The sequence below is a fragment of the Patagioenas fasciata genome, chromosome 5 (genome assembly GCF_037038585.1).
Source record: "Patagioenas fasciata isolate bPatFas1 chromosome 5, bPatFas1.hap1, whole genome shotgun sequence".
In the NCBI taxonomy this organism is placed as follows: domain Eukaryota; kingdom Metazoa; phylum Chordata; class Aves; order Columbiformes; family Columbidae; genus Patagioenas; species Patagioenas fasciata.
The window spans coordinates 30,374,374-30,392,055 of NC_092524.1; positions in this window are offsets into that span (position 1 = coordinate 30,374,374).

The window sequence follows — 17,682 nt, forward strand, 5'->3', positions numbered from 1 at the left end:
CGCGGAGGAGAACTCCCACCTCCTGCTCAGCCAGACTCGCTTAGGTCCTAGAGCCACCCCCTTCCTCCCCTCCTCCTCCTCCTCCTCCTCCTCCTCCTCCTTTTTGCATACGGCTCCTGCACGATCAGCAAAAGGCAGTTGCTTCAGACGTGAACACATGTATCTATAAATTTTTTAGGCATTAGCATTCACGAGGAAAAGCTGAATTCAGCATCTTACTGGGTTGTTCCCCCTTCTCAGTCTTCCCTTGCAGCTGCTTCAATGACACACATGAGACACATGGACTGCATGGACCAAACTCAGCTCATATTAAAGATGAGAGAGAAGATTCCCTTGGCCTCGAAACCCTCTCACAGACTGCCCTGACAGGGAAATCAGACCTATTGACACAGCCTGGACATTTGCCTTTCTTTCCTTAACTTCATATAGGCTGAGCTCCTGAGCAAGGCAGTCTCAGTTGGTGAGACATACAACAGGGAGCTGCACCCCAGTAAGGCGAAGGCACTGCCTTTGAGCTTTGCATTTGCTCTTTAATCAGTTTACTTGTTAAACTCCTTTTACTTCTGGTCCATCAGCATTTCTATTACATTAGTTTACTCTGCCTTCAGTCTGTTTGCATGTGGGTTTTTCCTTCACAAGGTGTTTATTTTAAAACAACTATTATTTTTGTAATCACAATACTCTAGCACTAAACCATGTCCCTAAGATCCTCATATATGTGTCTTCTAAACACCTCCAGGGATGGTGACTCCACCACTCCCTTGGGCAGCCTCTTCCAATGCCTGACAACCCTTTCTATGAAGAACATACTCCTAATATCCAGTCTAAACCTCTCCTAGCGCAACTTGAGGCCATTTCCTCTTGTCGTATCACTTGCTACGTGGGAGAAGAGACCAACAGCCTCCATGGTACAACCTCCTTTCAGGTAGTTGTAGACAGCGATAAGATCTCCCCTCAGCCTCCTTCTGTGAATCTTCCACTGATATCTGTGAAAAGTACGCACTGCTCAAGGGTAGAATTTGCTTTTTGGATCTCCATATTTGCTCTTTGTTCAGCAACATACTGCCATTTTCAACAGATTTACAGAGGCATATATCTGAACACAACCTGGATGATTTGGAAAAAAACATCATTCTGAGGCTTTCCTCTATGGCCACATCAATTACAGAAGTGTGGTAGCAAGACAGACAGACATTATTGGTTGCTTATTAACTAAGTTCATATAAACTGTCCCCCAAGCAAAGCAGTAGACCAAGTACAGTGTGTATCCTACCAAAGACAAAAAAAAAAAAAAGCCTGCCAGCTTTCCATCTCTTCATAAATAACTTTCTTGGCTGAGGCTGAGGCTTGTGGACTGCAAAGCGGGTAATTTTTTACTCAAATTGGTAAAAATGTAGAGGTACCTTAGGAATTTCTACACTTGCCTAAACCCTCCTATGAACAGAAATGTAAAAAAATCTATATCTGCAAGGAACTGGTAGCAGGAGCAGAGACAGACAAAGTAACAGCGTTTCTGACATTAATCAGTTTTAAAGCAGTTAATATTTTCCTCGGTTTTCAGTTAGTTTGGCCAAGACAGATGAGGCTCATTACAGAAATGTGAAGCATTCTGTAAAAAATGAAATAGATGCATGTGATGCTTTTAAGCAGAAGTTAGAGCAGAGAAGAAGGTGACCAATCTCTGACCAGCTGGCTCATCCAATTTTGAGGGTTTGAGTCCCAGCTCAGAAAAGTAAACCTTTGTCTAGCAGAAGGTCCACAGTTAATCCTCAACAAGGTAATCCACATCTTCCAAGCAAACAAAGTCACCCAGTCCAGACAAAAGCTGATATTCTAGGGAATAAAAGATTTTAAAGATAAATGACAGGAAAAACAAATGCTTCACAATGAAAAATGCAAGAAGATATGCAGAGTATGAAACCAACAGATGTCAGAACAATTCCCAGCATTTAGAAATAGGTGCATGAACTACAAGCAAATGCTACTCACCAGTAGTTTGTAAGTGCACAAGAGCACACACAGCAAGAAACAAACCCCGAGAAAAAGAGAATGACAGCAACACCACTAATTCAGAGGAAGTCTCTGTAGAAGTAATTAGGAGCAATGGACAATGCTGCATCAGCAGAGAACTGAACTGTCAGTCTGGAAGCAACTGTGACAATTACATGCTTTTAAGTTGGGCACTGATGCAGTAGCTAGAGCACTGCCAGAATTTTGATACCAGCAATTGAAAAAACGTGCTGGTCTTAAATAATGATACCATCTCTGGCTCAGCAACTCAGGAACAACCTACTGTAGCCCAGGAGAGGGAAGTAGATATACTTGTCCTATTTCCCAAACTTTTCTGAAGGCATTCATGATTGTCCACTGTTGCAAACACAACACAGAGGGCAGCACAGGACTTTGATCTAACCCTGTAACACCTCAAAACATTCAGATCAGGATGGCAAGACAAGTTCCCACCATGCTACCAACAAAATTTCTCAGGACTGAAAGGAGATGATGTGGAAGCACTTACTGGCAGAGCGAACAGAGCTCCAACAACGGGGTCTAGTCACTGCCAGAAAAAGAGGTGGAGTTTTCACTTATGTGTATAGTCAGGAGACAAAAATTTTAAACAGTGGAAAATACTCCCCTTATACAAGAAGTAAGCATTGGAGAGATCATTGATAACAAATGCATTTCTGCATAGGACACAAACAAAGCGAATGTACACCTAGTCTCAACACCTTCTTTGGGACATACGCTTCCCTTTTGGAGTGTGCACTTCTTGGAACGATACAGCACATTTGTAGTAGCATATATAGTACAAAAGTCTGTATCATGACATTTTGATCTAAGAAAAATATGAGAAAAATGCAGTCAGAGACTTCATAACCTTGCATGGAAAACAAGCTGTATGGCAAAAGTTAAAGAAATACCATGCAAATTCCTTATGATGGAAATAATATCCAGCAAAGCAAGTTGAATGTGGTAAGATGATATAGACTGGCCACACGAAGATGAAGGAGTACAACAACATTCATTTGAAACACCAAGTGTGTGAAGAAATGTGTGCTTAGCCAACCTGCCCCAGCATTCGTGAATGGTGCTTTACAAAACTGTCTAACAGACATAGTATTTAACTGTTACAAAAACATCTGGAAATCTGAAGGCATTAACCAAAGATGGCCCAATGGTATCTAAGGGCAAAATTTACTTGTCATCACATTCTGCTACTGAAAACATTGCTAATTTTTTCGAAGTTGTATAGTCAGATTTGGAGGGGAGTCATTTATCCATAAAATAAATCGGGTGCTAGGGTACATAAATAAAGAAGCTTTGGCTTTATTCCATAGCCATTAAAGCTTCACATCTTCATGTATGGAAGAATTGTGTGAGCTAAAACTGATCATAAAACTCTTTACAGCCTAAGGGACCTGGCAATTCTCAGCCTAACCTTTCCCACAAGCAAAAAGACTACAGAAGTATTTTGGTTTCAAATATATGATTGCAATGTTGCATAAAAACTAAGCAAGATCTGGTGATGGTTAGACACATGGTCTCTGCAGTGCTTGACAAAAGATCTATGAAGCAAAAATATCCAGAACTAGATTTTATATCTGTTACACATGCAAGCTCTTTAAAAAAGAGTATCTATCTGGTGTTAGACAGAATGTGAATTTTGATTGCTGCAGACATTGCTGAGGGCAGAAAGGAATTGTGGCCAGTGCCACAGATAATATTCGTTGCTCCAAATGGTTCATGATAGTTAACAGAGTGGCTTTACCCCTTAAAGCTATGCTAAGTAATAAAGGGTTCAATTCAATTGTTAAATGTTATTTTCTTTCAATGCATATGAAAACCTCAAATATCAGAGAAAAAAGTGTTTAAAAGGACATGTACAGAATCACTTAGGGATTTAAAATCTTAAAGCAGGAACAATGATATTTTACACCAGCCTCAGATAAGTTGAGGAAACTGTTGTTATGCCTGTCGCACAGGCCAGAGGGAGTGGCAAAGATGCAGGTGATATGGGGGTGGGGGATGGGAAGTAATCCCCCAGAACAAAGTAGGCATAGATTTGTCACTGCTGGTTGAAAGAAAAATTACTTTTTTTTATGTCCCAGACTATCAAATTCATTCCCACATCGAAAAGAAAAGAGAATAGAATATTTCAGTTGGAAGAGACATACAATGACCATCTAGTCCAACTGCCTGACCAGTTCAGGAATGACCAAAAGTTAAACATGGTATTAAGGGCATTGTCCAAATGCCTCTTGAACACTGACAGGTTTGGGTCATCAACCACTTCTCTAGGAAGCCTGTTCACATGATTGACCACCCTCCCTGTAACTAAATGCTTGCTTGTGTCCAGTCTGTGCAGCTTTGAACCATTCCCACATGTCCTGTCACTGGACACCAGGGGTCAAAGCTCAGCTCCTCCCTTCACACGTCCCCTCCTCAGGAAGCTGGAGAGAGCCATGAGGTGGCCCCTCAGCCTCCTGTTCTCCAAACTAGACAAGCCCAATGTCCTCAGCTGCTCCTTACAGGACATTCTTTCCAGCCCCATTACCAGCTTTTGTTGCCCTCCGCTGGATGCATTTGAGGACCTTGACATCCTCCTTAAATTGTGGGGCCCAGAACTGCACACAGTGCTTGAGGTGAGGTTGCACCAAGACTGAATACAGCGGGATAATCACCTCTTCTGACCAGTTGGTGATGCTGTGTTTGATGCAACCCAGGATGCAGTTTGCCCTCTTGACTGCCAGGGCACAGGAGTCGTTTGTGCATGTCAGTACTACCCCTGCTGTGTTTAGAATACCTGCGTTAGTAATGTCTGACAATAGGGCACCTGTAATGAACATGGGTTATAGCAGCTTGCAGTGAAGTACATACAAGGCATGTCACTATAACTTCCCATTATTTCCCATACAACAGCTCAGTAGAAAGCAGTGTCAAAATAATAAAGCACCTGCTAATGAAAAATGATAGAGTCCATATTCAGCACTGTCAAATCAGAGCATGGCACCAGCAAAGCCTGGCTTGTTATGTGCTGACGTTTAATTTAGTGGAAATTTGAAAACGTGAGTACTTGTGCTACTAGAAACGGATGTCAAGAGCCTTTGGGGACTTGCAGATATCTAAGGAGGCAGATGATGAAAAACAGCAATCAAAAAATGGCTTGAAGTACCTAGAGCTCCTGCCATTTGCTCAAGACAGCTCATAACTGAATGCAAAACAGCAGGAAAGCAGCTGAGACCGTTCCAAAGCCATAGGAGTGTGTCACACAAAAAACCAATGAAGAAAAAGGCCACTCTGTGAGTCAGTTGCTGTGTAACAATCCCAGGAAACTGTGCTTTCTGACGTGCCTGGTGTGTACACTTAGAATCAATGAGCCCATCAGCATCTGACACCACCTATGAGCATAACTCACTAAGAGCCTACGGGTGCAGAAGTACTCTTTCTTCAACAATACCTTAAGCTCACAGACTACCTGAATGACACACAATTTCTTTTTGAGATGCTGGGTTTAAATCGCACATCATATCCCATGGCAGTGGCTGGACCATCTGCTCTAGTAACAACACTAAGAGATTGATACGGGAATAAAGGTGATACTCATTTCCTCTAAAGGGCCCCAATGTCACCCAGTGCAGGAAACTGGTGTGAGGGATGGCCTGAGTTCAATGAGGTACCAAAGCCTGGCCACAGAATGACTTTTCATTGAGCTGTCAGGGACTGAAAGAGTGGCATGGAAATCAGTATTTACCTTTCTCTTAAACCAGGACACGACTTCTCCTGGTGTTTTCACTACCTGTCTCTTTTTTCCCCCTGCTCTGTGGTCCGTTTCAGGTGCTCCATTTCTGCTTGCATTCTGCTAAATCTTTGCTTCCAGCTGTTATTTCTGATACTCCAGGTCAGGGCTGAGAAACTGGATCTTTTCAATAATCCCACAGCCACAGACAGGCCTGATTTATGCACTATTCCTTATTCATCCTTTCTATAATGCCTCTTAAAAATGTTTCTATGCTCCTCTGATTACTGGCTTTCACCTTGCTTATTTTTACTTCGCTTTTTGGAAGCACTACTTTAGAAGATGGAAAACTCTCCTGTCATGTCAGTTTCCTGCCTTGCAGTACTAGAGACCAGCTCTCCTTTAGAAGCCACGGGAAACTGTAGTTCCACCACCCTGAGAGAAATGTTTTAAATAGCTGAATTTCTCAGTGTGACATCCCACATAAGTCAAAAATCTTGAATTTCTTCTAGAGGCCTCTTAGGAGTTACATGACCATTTGATGTTTATAAAACAGTGTCTTAGGAGTTAGGAAAACAGTTTAAGGTCCTTATACCCATACAAGTTTAAGGTCCTTACACCCATACAAACTTGATCTGTAACCATGAGGCAACATAAACTGTGTTCTGGTTCCTGAACATCCTTTACTTTCCCCACACAGGGCAGCAGAGTGCTAATCCTGTGTCTAGACATCTCACTTCTTTCTCTCAAAGGTACATTTTAATTTGTTTTCACAGAATACTCTCCTGGATGGCATAGTTCCTTTCTGCTGCTCTGAAGCTGACTGGCTCACCCAAGTAGAAGGTATGATTGAGATCATGTTGAGACTCTGCCTGTTCAAACATTATTTTTGGTATATGCTGCGGGGATGAGCTTCCCTGCTAGGATTCTGAATAACTGGATTTCAGGTGTCTGCAGTTTAGTTTATCTAAACCACCTCATGTGACACCTCCCAAACAAAAATAGTATGTATTTAAGCCATATCTTTAAAACCAAAGGATCCTAACTTTCTCTACAAACTTTACACATAAATGATGTCACTCTTCAGTGCAATGTATCAGTCAAAGCTCTGGAACACCTACAGATTACTGAAAGTCCCTTATACACCTCTGCTTTTTAATGGATATTTTCTATGAAGTTAATTTATGCTCACCGTGACAGTGTCTCAGTGCACCATTCAGTTATATATGGGGGCAGAGGGGAAGATTTGACATTTTCTGTAAGGAGTGATGAAATAATTTTTCAAGCACTGGTTAAGATAGCAAGAAATCTCACAGAGCACATGAAAACAACTTTCTGGTTACTCCTAGTGGATTGTCAGGTGAAAGTGGGTCGTGACACTAACTTCTGCACAGCTGCGAAGCAAAGATTTCCTGAAGGTTTTTTGGGAGCCACTTCAAAGTAAACGAAGTTTACCATAAAATTATCTCTAATAAGACATACAGTTTATTGTAGCAGGAAAATATATGTCTTTTCCCCTGAGATTCGTCAATAACAGATACCAGATACCTGATAGATCAAAACCTTCATGTATTAGAGACAGTAGTTTGACTGCTCTTTCTGCTGTTAATTAAACAATTAAAGAATTTGCATAAAAGAAGTATTTTACTCTTTAGCCTCTGATTTCTCAAGGGACAGTCTCAAAATATTTCTACTAATTGTTTCGACAGCGCACAGCTGAAATAGAGCAATCCACTATCTCCTTGAGTGTTATCAAGACAGCAATAGAACTGCATCAAGAACATAGGAAAATGTAAAAAATATGCCAAAATAAAATGGTATTGATGTTTTAAATGAATTAGTGTTTATACTGATAGATGTTAATTCTACCTGTGGAAGATCCAACATTTACAAATTAATGGAAACTGAGAATGAATAGTTACTTTCAGCTTACTGCCTAGGACATACATGCAAAGCAAGCAACAGGTAAGACAGCATTTTATCTGGAAGGCTGTGCAGCTAGATAATAAATCAAATCGCCTCATTTACCGAAAGAGCGTCAGGGGAGATTTCAATTTGCCAGCCTTACATACATGAAGAAGCTGAGGCATGTCCCTGAAGATGGTAACCTTTATACTCTGCAGTTTAAAAGATACTGAAATACTGCTCAGCAGTTAAGATATATTTTCTTAAAAAATGACATTTCATTAGCAACATTGGCCAAGTGGTTGTGTTGACTGATAGTGTTTATTAGGCACATCAAATGAGTTCAGAGATAATTTGTATTATATCTTTTTCGCTAAGATGTAGTCACAAAGTTTCATGTATATTCAGAGTGAGTAATTTTATAACCAGTCGTATTACTGTTCAAGTATTTCACATACATCTTAGTTTCAGATTATGTAGTGCCATCATCCTCCTATGTTAATAGTTTATTGGGCTTTTATGCATATTTCTCACATTCCAGCATGCTTATCTTATCTATTGTTCCAGCTTTGAGTATTACTGAATTGATTCCATATGTTACTACTTAAGCAGGTAAGTGTCATTACTTTCCACTAAATTCCAGGCTGGTAAATGTTAACACTGTGCTAACTTGTTCTATTTTTTTTTCACAGTGTGTTAAAGACGTTTTTAGATAACCCTAAAATTAGGAAAAAAAGATCTTGTAGACACTGAAGTTTATGACATAATGCATTCTTATACACAGAAAGTAAATGAAAGGTTAATGGCAAATTTGTGGGTTTGTTTGTTTGCTTTAAAATAGTTTAATAGTCTGCTTTCAAATTCTAGTTCTGTTAAAATTCAGTAATTTCTTTCTAAAAAGTTATAGAATAAAATATATTCAAGCTGATAGTTACTAGTGAAAGTAATAAAATTAAGATTATATTTTAATTTATGTGTTCAATATTTATACCTGAAGGCAATAAAAATAAAATACCTGAAAAATAAATGCTATGCTGCAGGAATCAGTATTTCCTTTGAATGCCCTTCACAGTATAGCACTGTCTTTCCTTTATTGGTCATTCTTTCCACCAAAAAAATCATGTCAGTCCTTTATCCTTCAGTAGACTGCTAACTCAGACTTTAAGTCCCTTAATTGTCTTATTAAAGTCCCTGGTTTTAGGCTCAATCTAGTCCCTTATGTCTAACAACATGTATGAGATTCACCTTCTGTACTGAAAAGCCCACAAAATTCTGCTTATTCAGAAGTGGATAGCATTAAAAAAAAAAAGTCTAAGCAGTAGATCACAACAAACTTTATCAGTGGAAACATAAAATAGCGAAGTGTCAGCAGAAATGCAGATGTACAGTAGCTGTGTGCCTGGGTTCATGGTACCATGGAAGGCTGAGGTCCTAAGAGTGTACAAGCTCAACCTGAAGGGAGCCAACAGAAAGTCTTTGCTCTTTCTTCCTCTTGTGACTGAAAAAAACAACGGTGTGTGACTGATCCTTTCACATTAGGGTCCAAGGAAATGCTGTTCTCACTTGAATTTGCGATCATGGACCAAAAGACAGAAAAGGACTTCTCGATGACGGTCATAAAAAGGGGAGGGAAAGAAGATTTCATACACATGCTGGTTTGAACTGATCACATGGCTAAGTGGCTTGTAACTGCACACTCTTCTAAGAAATCAGGGCTGATACCAAGTTTTTCTTCAAGAATAAACTTTGTCATGTCTGAATTCCTACAGAAATTCTTCTGGTATTTCATTTCTGGGCTATGAGTAAGCAACTAAGCACTTTATTTGTAGGTCTGTGGCTCCATGTTTGTAACTGAGTCATTAACACTCAAGCTGCTGCAATGTCACTGTGTGCACAGTTGTGCCAGGAGGCAGATGTGGCAGATGATTGGCATTCACAGCTTGCTTTGCTGAGGATCAACATAAAGCAGCCCAACAGAAAGCAGTGAGCCCTTGCCAGCTCCTAGTCACTCCTACTTTTGAGCTAGAGCAAACTGTCTAGCAGTGATGCCCGCTTGTTACTATTGAGACTTTCAAGGGCACCTTTCAGGTGGCTCCTGGAGATCTCTAGAACATCGTGCCTCAAACAAGTTGTTTCACACATCCCTCTCAGCCCTTACAAGCTTTCTCTTCTAGAGTTTGTTAATGCACCTGTTATTATAATAAATTAAGTACCCATCATAACATTTTCTACTCAGACTGCTCCTTTAGTTGCCTCCTGATGACATAGTAGAGCCCACTCTCTACACAGACATAAAATAAGCATTTTTAAATATTTCATTTCTATGCTGAGTCTTTCAAAATCTTTTATTTTCTCTTTTGTTTGTTTTCCTCCTCATTCTACCAAAAAGGACACATCTCAATAACTTTGATGTTTGAATGTATGACAGAAAAGTGCTTTTTGTTCTTTCTTGCCCCTTAGAAGAAAGAGGAACCTGAAGCGCAGAGAGATGAACAACCAAGTTTTAAAGGCATTTGGACACCTAGACAAACAGATGACTTTATAGAAGCAGTCCCATTAATATCAGTAGGATTTAGGGCTTAGAAAAGGCAAGCAATGAAATTAGACCCTTCAGATGCTGCTGTCAGTTAATGTAAGGACTCCTTAGATTTCTTCCAACTTCTGCCATGTCTTGAATTGAAGGGTTTTGGATTGGTAGCCTGGGAGAAGGCAGCTCTCTGCAGATGCTAGGACTGGAAAAGGATTTACCCTGCTCGACACACTTGAGCACCACTAGCATCTTATACCTTGTTGGCTCCTGTGATAATAAGGCACACTGTTAGAGTGACTGGCAGGGTTACTCTTTAGGTCCATCCAGCCACTGGCCTCTCTGCCCAATCCATAAATCTGTAGGCTTTTGTAATATATTAGATTGTTATTGTGGTATTTAATCAGTCGTAGATATGTTTTACAATTTCCATTCTAAATGCAAGGCACAGCTCTGTAACCTGAAATTAAATGCAGGAAAATATGCACATTTAGGGGCGGGGAATAAACTTCTGTCTAGCCATGTCATAACTTGACGTGTCCTGTTCTTCTCCTAGGACAGGATAAAGGATGGAAAAATGTGCATCTGTCTGCACTGAGCAGACATCAGATGTCAATGGATTTCAGCCACTCTTCAAGTAAGTTCAAAGCCATCTTCTATACTAATCCTTTAAGCTGTTTGGGTTCCCTCTGAGGGAAAAATTATAGATATGTATATACACACAGACAGACCTAACTACAGAGAATACATCTAATCTCCTTCAGAATTTCCCTAAAATAAGACTGGACATAGGGCTATTTTTGCAGTCTATGAGTGCAGCCTTATGCTTGATTCCTAGCACGATGTCACCTTTAAAACAAGTTCTTTTTATCAGTGTACTCTCTTTCACACTTTTTGTAGCACTGACTTGCCTTTTGGTTCCTAAACTGTCTAACTACAACAATCACATGCAGCATTAGAAGGGCTGTAGAGGTTTCTGGTGACCTTCACAGCATGAAAATGTTCTTATCTACTCTGAGAATTAATTCTTTGCAGAGATGGTCTTGGATCTTGCTATCTGTGGTCTTGGCCTCACGAGACGTCCTTGGGCTCAGCTAAGTATCTAGGCTATGTGAGAAGGTAACCAATAATTAATAAAATGCATTTGCAACATTAGAAGTTTGTTTTCCATTTCTAACTGATAGAAACACTAAAGCTCAGAATATCACTGGGTGAGATTAATCCAAATACCAAGAACGCAAGAATAACTGACCTTATCGTGCTGACTCGTATTTTATTTTATAGAGAGCAGAGGAAAGAGGCAAGCCTGATACTATTTTTGAAAAAAAAATATAACACAATCCCAAGAGAGAAACATTTGCTAAGGATTTATCTGGTCCAATCATTCCTATTTCATTTAACATGCTTTTAGTTAATTAGCTCAGAAAGTCTAGTCACCTAATGGAAATTATTGAACCAGTCAGTATGAAATGAGTTGGAAATTATCTACACCACGATGGAATCCTACACAATCTAGTGGACGCATGTTTTTCTGTGTCTTGTTTATTTTTATTTGTAGTGCCTCTCCTGATTGTTTTTCCCTTCTTCCTGTATTTTATTATTTAATTCTTATCACAATCTTATGAACTGGTGTCATAGAGTATAGGTTGGCAGTCTTTGCCCTTGACTTTGGAATGTCCCAATTTTGAGCACTAAAAATGTTACAATGTGAAGTATCTTCAAAGTAACAAGAGTCTTGGTGACTGTAGAACTAATTCAGCCTCTAGTCTTGGGTAAGTCCCGAGACACTTTGATAACCAGAACTACATTCCGCGTTCTTTGTAATTCCAAGAACTGATGCCTGGAGTGCCTTTGCTCTTCTTTTTTTCAGGTAGAGGTTTATACAGCAATGTCTATTACTTTCTTCTTGAAGTTTTACAATTAAAAGGATGTCTACTTAGCTTCATCTCATGACCAAACAGACCAAAGGAAATCCCTAAAAATCATATAAATCTAGAAAAGGTGCCTAATAATGTTTTATACAGACTGACTTCATTTCAAGAGAGTGCACAATGGCAGGACTCAAAAGAAAGTTGTGCTGCAGAAACCTATCTATGTGTAAGCTTACATCTCAGTTGGATATAAAGGGGACTAGGCTGATAATGAATACCGAGATATGTGTTTCCCATGACTATTGTTAAAGCTGTAAAAACAGTAATTCTATTTGCAATGCAATATATTTTCAATGCTTTCCATCTCCTTGAGTTTGGGAATGATTCAAGGGCTGCCTGCGCAATCCCTAGGTTTTATACACTCAGAATTCCTCTTAATCAGTCAAAAAAAAAAAAAATTAGACTTAGCTGGTTTGCATGGCAAAAAAATCGGTAACCTGCTCATTTCATTTTCCTACATATTTCTTTGTCTACTGTTCCCTTCCCTTTTCTAATTTGTAATTTCTCTCTCATGTATTTCTTCTCTTCTTGCATTTTACCACAGTGTTGAAGAACCCTAGGCTTCTGCTGTGTTACTTGCTGTACACCAAGCTTTTTCCTACTTTTTTCCTTTTGGCATTTCTTGTATAGCTTTATATCTCCTAGTTCTTCTTAAGCTTTTATCATTGGTTCTCTCTGATATGTGTTTCCTAACCTCTTCTACATTCCTTCATTTTTCTTTTGAAATATTTTAAACAAATTATTACAAAGCAACCTTCTGTCATCTATCTTGGTTTTTGTACTTCCCACTGAGGGAGCTCAAAACACTGGGCAAACATGAGTCCATTTATCTTCTCAAGTCTCCCCTACTTGCCATATGGGGAAATTTAGGCAAAACCTTTGCTGTTTTCTTACTAGCCTAGAAGGATTTAAGCATTAAAAGATTCTTACTGGTCTTTATTTGGAGCAGGACACCTAATTTCTAGCTAGAAGCAGCTTGGAAGACACTTCTGTATTTTCACCATGATATCATTCCTTCTTCACAAATGGCTAATGATTATTTTTCACAAAGGAAAGCCCACTTTGGAATAAACATTTCAGACAATGTAGTCTAACATCTTCAGCTGGTACTGACTGAGGTTGCTGCACCAACAAGCATCATGATGATTTACACCAAACCTTTGATGATCCAATCCCAATACTGTGGCAGCTGCAACCCTGACTAGGCTTCAGAAAAACACCAGACAGAATATTTTGGGTTAAAAGGGTGAAGACTTTCAAGAACTGCAGAAAAAAATGTGACACAGAGAGAAGCCCCTGTTTTGGACACTGTGCTTTATAAGCATAAAAGTACATATAGAGAAACAGATTAAAGAAATGTTCTACAGAATGAAATGATGCAGGGCAGCATGATAAATTCAAGCTAAGGAAGGCAGCCAAAAGCAATAACAGCTGCTGCTATTCCCCCTGTCCATGTTCCGTACAATACACAGGTAAGCTGAAACGGTTTGCTTGTAGAGGTAAAAGTGGCAAGGCAGCCAATGCTGTGCTGAATCACAAGGGTGGGGAAATCCCAGCTATATAAATGAAAGCCTGGAGCATCCACCACAGATGTAGTGCAGCTTGTCTTGTATGTCTCCACTGCCTTGAGCTGCACCACATATGTGCTGGTTGGTTGTTACAGAGCTGTCAGTGTTTCAGTGACATTACACTGAATGGCACAGAACTCCAGTCTGACATACGACAGTTGTTCTCATGGAGTGACACAGAACTTCAGTGTGACATACAATAGGTGTTTTCACGGTTACTGAGGACACTAATTTTTCCTTGATGAGGAACAATATTACTTCAGCAGACAGTCTCAGTATACATAGCTAGTGAATTACAGGCTGAATCCCCAGTAAACTAGATGCTCTATCACATGACTCTATGGTAAACATGCTGACAAGGAAGAGCAAGGTACTCAGTTTCAAGACTCAAACCCTAAATCTTTTCTCAGCTGATCCTTACTTGAGTGTTGTCAAAGCTCTCCCAAAGCATTATGTTGTGTTAGAGACCCACTCGTGGCCCTGTTACTCTGGCTGGGAGCACACATTCCCTGTGGATCCTGATTCTTGAGTTTAAGCATGCATAACACAAGATAGGCATTCTTGAAAATAAATACAAAAATAAGTATTGGAATGCAATATAAATGACCGACAGTTGATGAATTGGCCTTTGTTTACACAAACAATCCAGTGGAAACTTTCAGAGACCCACCTTCTACTCCATGATAACTGTACTACAGCAACTTTCCATTTTGTCAAAGGCTAATTGTCTGCATTCTTCTCATGAGCTGCAAACACTGAGCATTGTTGTCCTCCATTATAGGCCTCCAGTCTTCAGAGATAATGACATTGTCTGTATATCTGTCCTAAACCAGTGGAGAAGCCTGAAAATGCATGGAAAATTGGCTATTAGTACAGATTATTATAACGTATTCTTACGGAAAGTCATTACAACAACCTGGCAACCCTTATGAATTCCAAGAGACATCAGTAATTACTCTTATATTTCAAGTGCTTGGGGAACATAACCTCATATGTTTATATTTTACATGCGTATTTTATCAAAATGAGATGCTCAAGCTCATTAAATAAATTCCAGAATTTTTCATCATGCCAGGAAAAAACTTAAGTGTCAAAAAGAAAACATAACTGGCCATAAGGCCAACTTCTGTTGTAGCTTCTGTTTTTTCATGATTTTCTATTTAACTTCATTTTCAGATATACTGTAGAAAATGTCTGGGTAAGACCAGTTTGTTCTTTGCACAGAATAATCAGCCACAGCCTTTCTCAAAAGCTGTGAATATAAAGCGAGAAATCATTTGGCCGAGAGTCAAATACTCAACAGGTCTATCTCCTCAGCAAGCAAGATGCCTTGCACAAGACATGCTTTGGCACAGATTCCAGCTGTATCTAACAAAAATTATTTTTCCAATTTGCATAATCCTGACTTTGTAATAGAGTTACTATGTGTTCTTTTTCAAGGACAAGAAGAATGCAAGGCCATACACCATTGCCACCCCCACCTCCTTTGAATTTTCTCATAAAGCAAAGCCTACTCCAACTTTTAAAAAACAATTTCTGCATACCCAGACATTACAGGGATCTGTATCGCAAGCTTAGTTTCACGGCATTTACGCGTGCACTGATAACACTTGCTAAAGGTGACCATCAGATTAACAGGAAGCGACAGACCATCATTAATGCAGAGGAACCACAAACAACAGCTCTACCTCAAAAAACTATCTGGTGTAGGTAAGTTAGGTGGTGTCGAGGGTTAAGATTGCGGGGTGACAATCAAACCCTGGCAGATGTATTGTTAACCTCCTCTCCCCTCCACTTCCCCCTTTTGCCCCTCCCTCTCCCCCCTTCCCACTCAGGACAGGCGATCGGGAGGGAAAGAAGGACAGAGAGAAGAGAGTTGGAAAAGTTAAAGATGTTTTACTAATGCTACTAATAAGAATAGAGAAAATAATACAAAATATACAAAACCAATCTTGAAAGTCTCAGCAACTGCAGAGCCAGCACCCAAAGTCCTGGATTAGACTCTACAGCCAGCCGGAGCTGGATTCAGTCTCTCACTAGGCCTCAGTTCGCAGGGACGACCAGCAAGGTCCTCTCCTAATGTTGGCCATAAGCAGAAGGGAAGGAAAAAAAAAAGGGAAGAGATCCTCGTGATCTCCCACTTTATATGAAGTATTCACGTGAATGGAATGTTATACACCGTTGGTCAGTCTCTCGATCACCAGTTTCTCGTTGCCCCTCTCGCGAGATGTCCATCCGTGCTTATCAATAAGTTTGCATTCCATTGCTAGGTTTAACCAAAACATGTGTCGGGTTCTCCAGGAAAATGCAGCTAACATGAAGGCTTTAGCTGACAGGCAAATTCACTAAAAGAGAAACTTGTTTTTAACAAAAACCAGGACATTCCACCCCTTATAATATGACATTCACTGAATACTTAAACCTTATCAATACAATCTATCAATACAATCTAATTAATCACTACTACTATATATATATATATAGACACATATGTACATATATACACAGGAGTAATTAATCAGTGGACCATCCTTTGAAAAGTTCATTAAGTTCATTTTGTCACAACAGTCTCCCAGGGCAGGAAAAATGGTACAAGTGCATCTCACGACCACTGTTTGTGGGTTAAGGACACCAACTTCGAAGAAGGTGTCGGGCGCCACTCGAAGAAGCTAGCTCTAGTTTCATCACCATTGTCTTGATCTGAAAGACACTTATTAAACATTGTTAGTGTGGTAATTCACATCATACAGTTCAGCATTGCATATTTTCACCTAAAATCAAATCCCCTTGAGGTACACACCGAACTTCTCCATCCTTAAGCATCACCCACCAGGTGCTGCCAGGTCCCTGGGCAAAATACTGTCTATAATACTGTTTTTGAAATGAGTACCATTGTCTGATTCAATTCTTTCTGGCGTACTGTGCCGCCAGAGGACTTTCTTCTCAAGGCCCAAGATAGTATTTCGGGTTGTAGCATGAGGTACGGCATATGTTTCCAACCATCCAGTGGTTGTTTCCACCATTGTAAGTACATAACGCTTACCTTGACGTGTTTGTGGAAGTGTAATATAATCAATCTGCCAAGCTTCTCCATACTTATACTTTAACCATCGCCCCCCATACCATACAGGTTTTAACCATTTTGCTTGTTTGATTTCGGCGCAAGTTTCATATTCATGAATAACCTGTGAAATAGTGTCCATAGTTAAATCCACCCCTCGATCACGAGCCCATTTGTATGTTGCATCTCTACCTTGATGCCCTGAAGCATCATGGGCCCACCGAGCTAGGAAAAGTTCACCTTTATGTTGCCAGTCCAAGTCCACCTCAGCTACTTTAATCTTAGCAGCTTGATCCGCTTGTTGGTTGTTCAGATGTTCCTCGGTGGCTCGACTTTAAGGCACATGAGCATCTACATGACAAACTTTCACAGGCAGGCTCTCTAGCCGAGCAGCAATGTCTTGCCACAGTGTGGCAGCCCAAATGGGTTTACCTCTGCACTGCCAGTTGCTTTTCTTCCATTGCTGTAGCCACCCCCACAAGGCATTTGCTACCATCCATGAGTCAGTATAGAGATAAAGTATTGGCCACTTCTCTTGTTCAGCAATGTCCAAAGCCAGCTGGATGGCTTTCACTTCTGCAAACTGACTGGATTCACCTTGTCCTTCAGTGGCTTCTGTAACTTGTCGTGTGGGACTCCACACAGCAGCTTTCCACCTTCGATGTTTTCCTACAAGATGACAGGATCCATCTGTGAACAGTGCATACTGCTTATCAGTCTCTGAAAGCGTATTATATGGTGGTGCTTCTTCAGCACGTTTTACTTCCTCCTCATCTGGAGACATCCCAAAATCTTTGCTTTCTGGCCAGTCTGTAATAACTTCTAATATCCCTGGACGGTTGGGACTTCCAATTCGAGCTCGTTGCGTGATCAGTGCAATCCATTTACTCCATGTAACTTCGGTTGCATGATGTGGAGAGGGAACCGTCCCTTTGAACATCCAGCTCAGCACC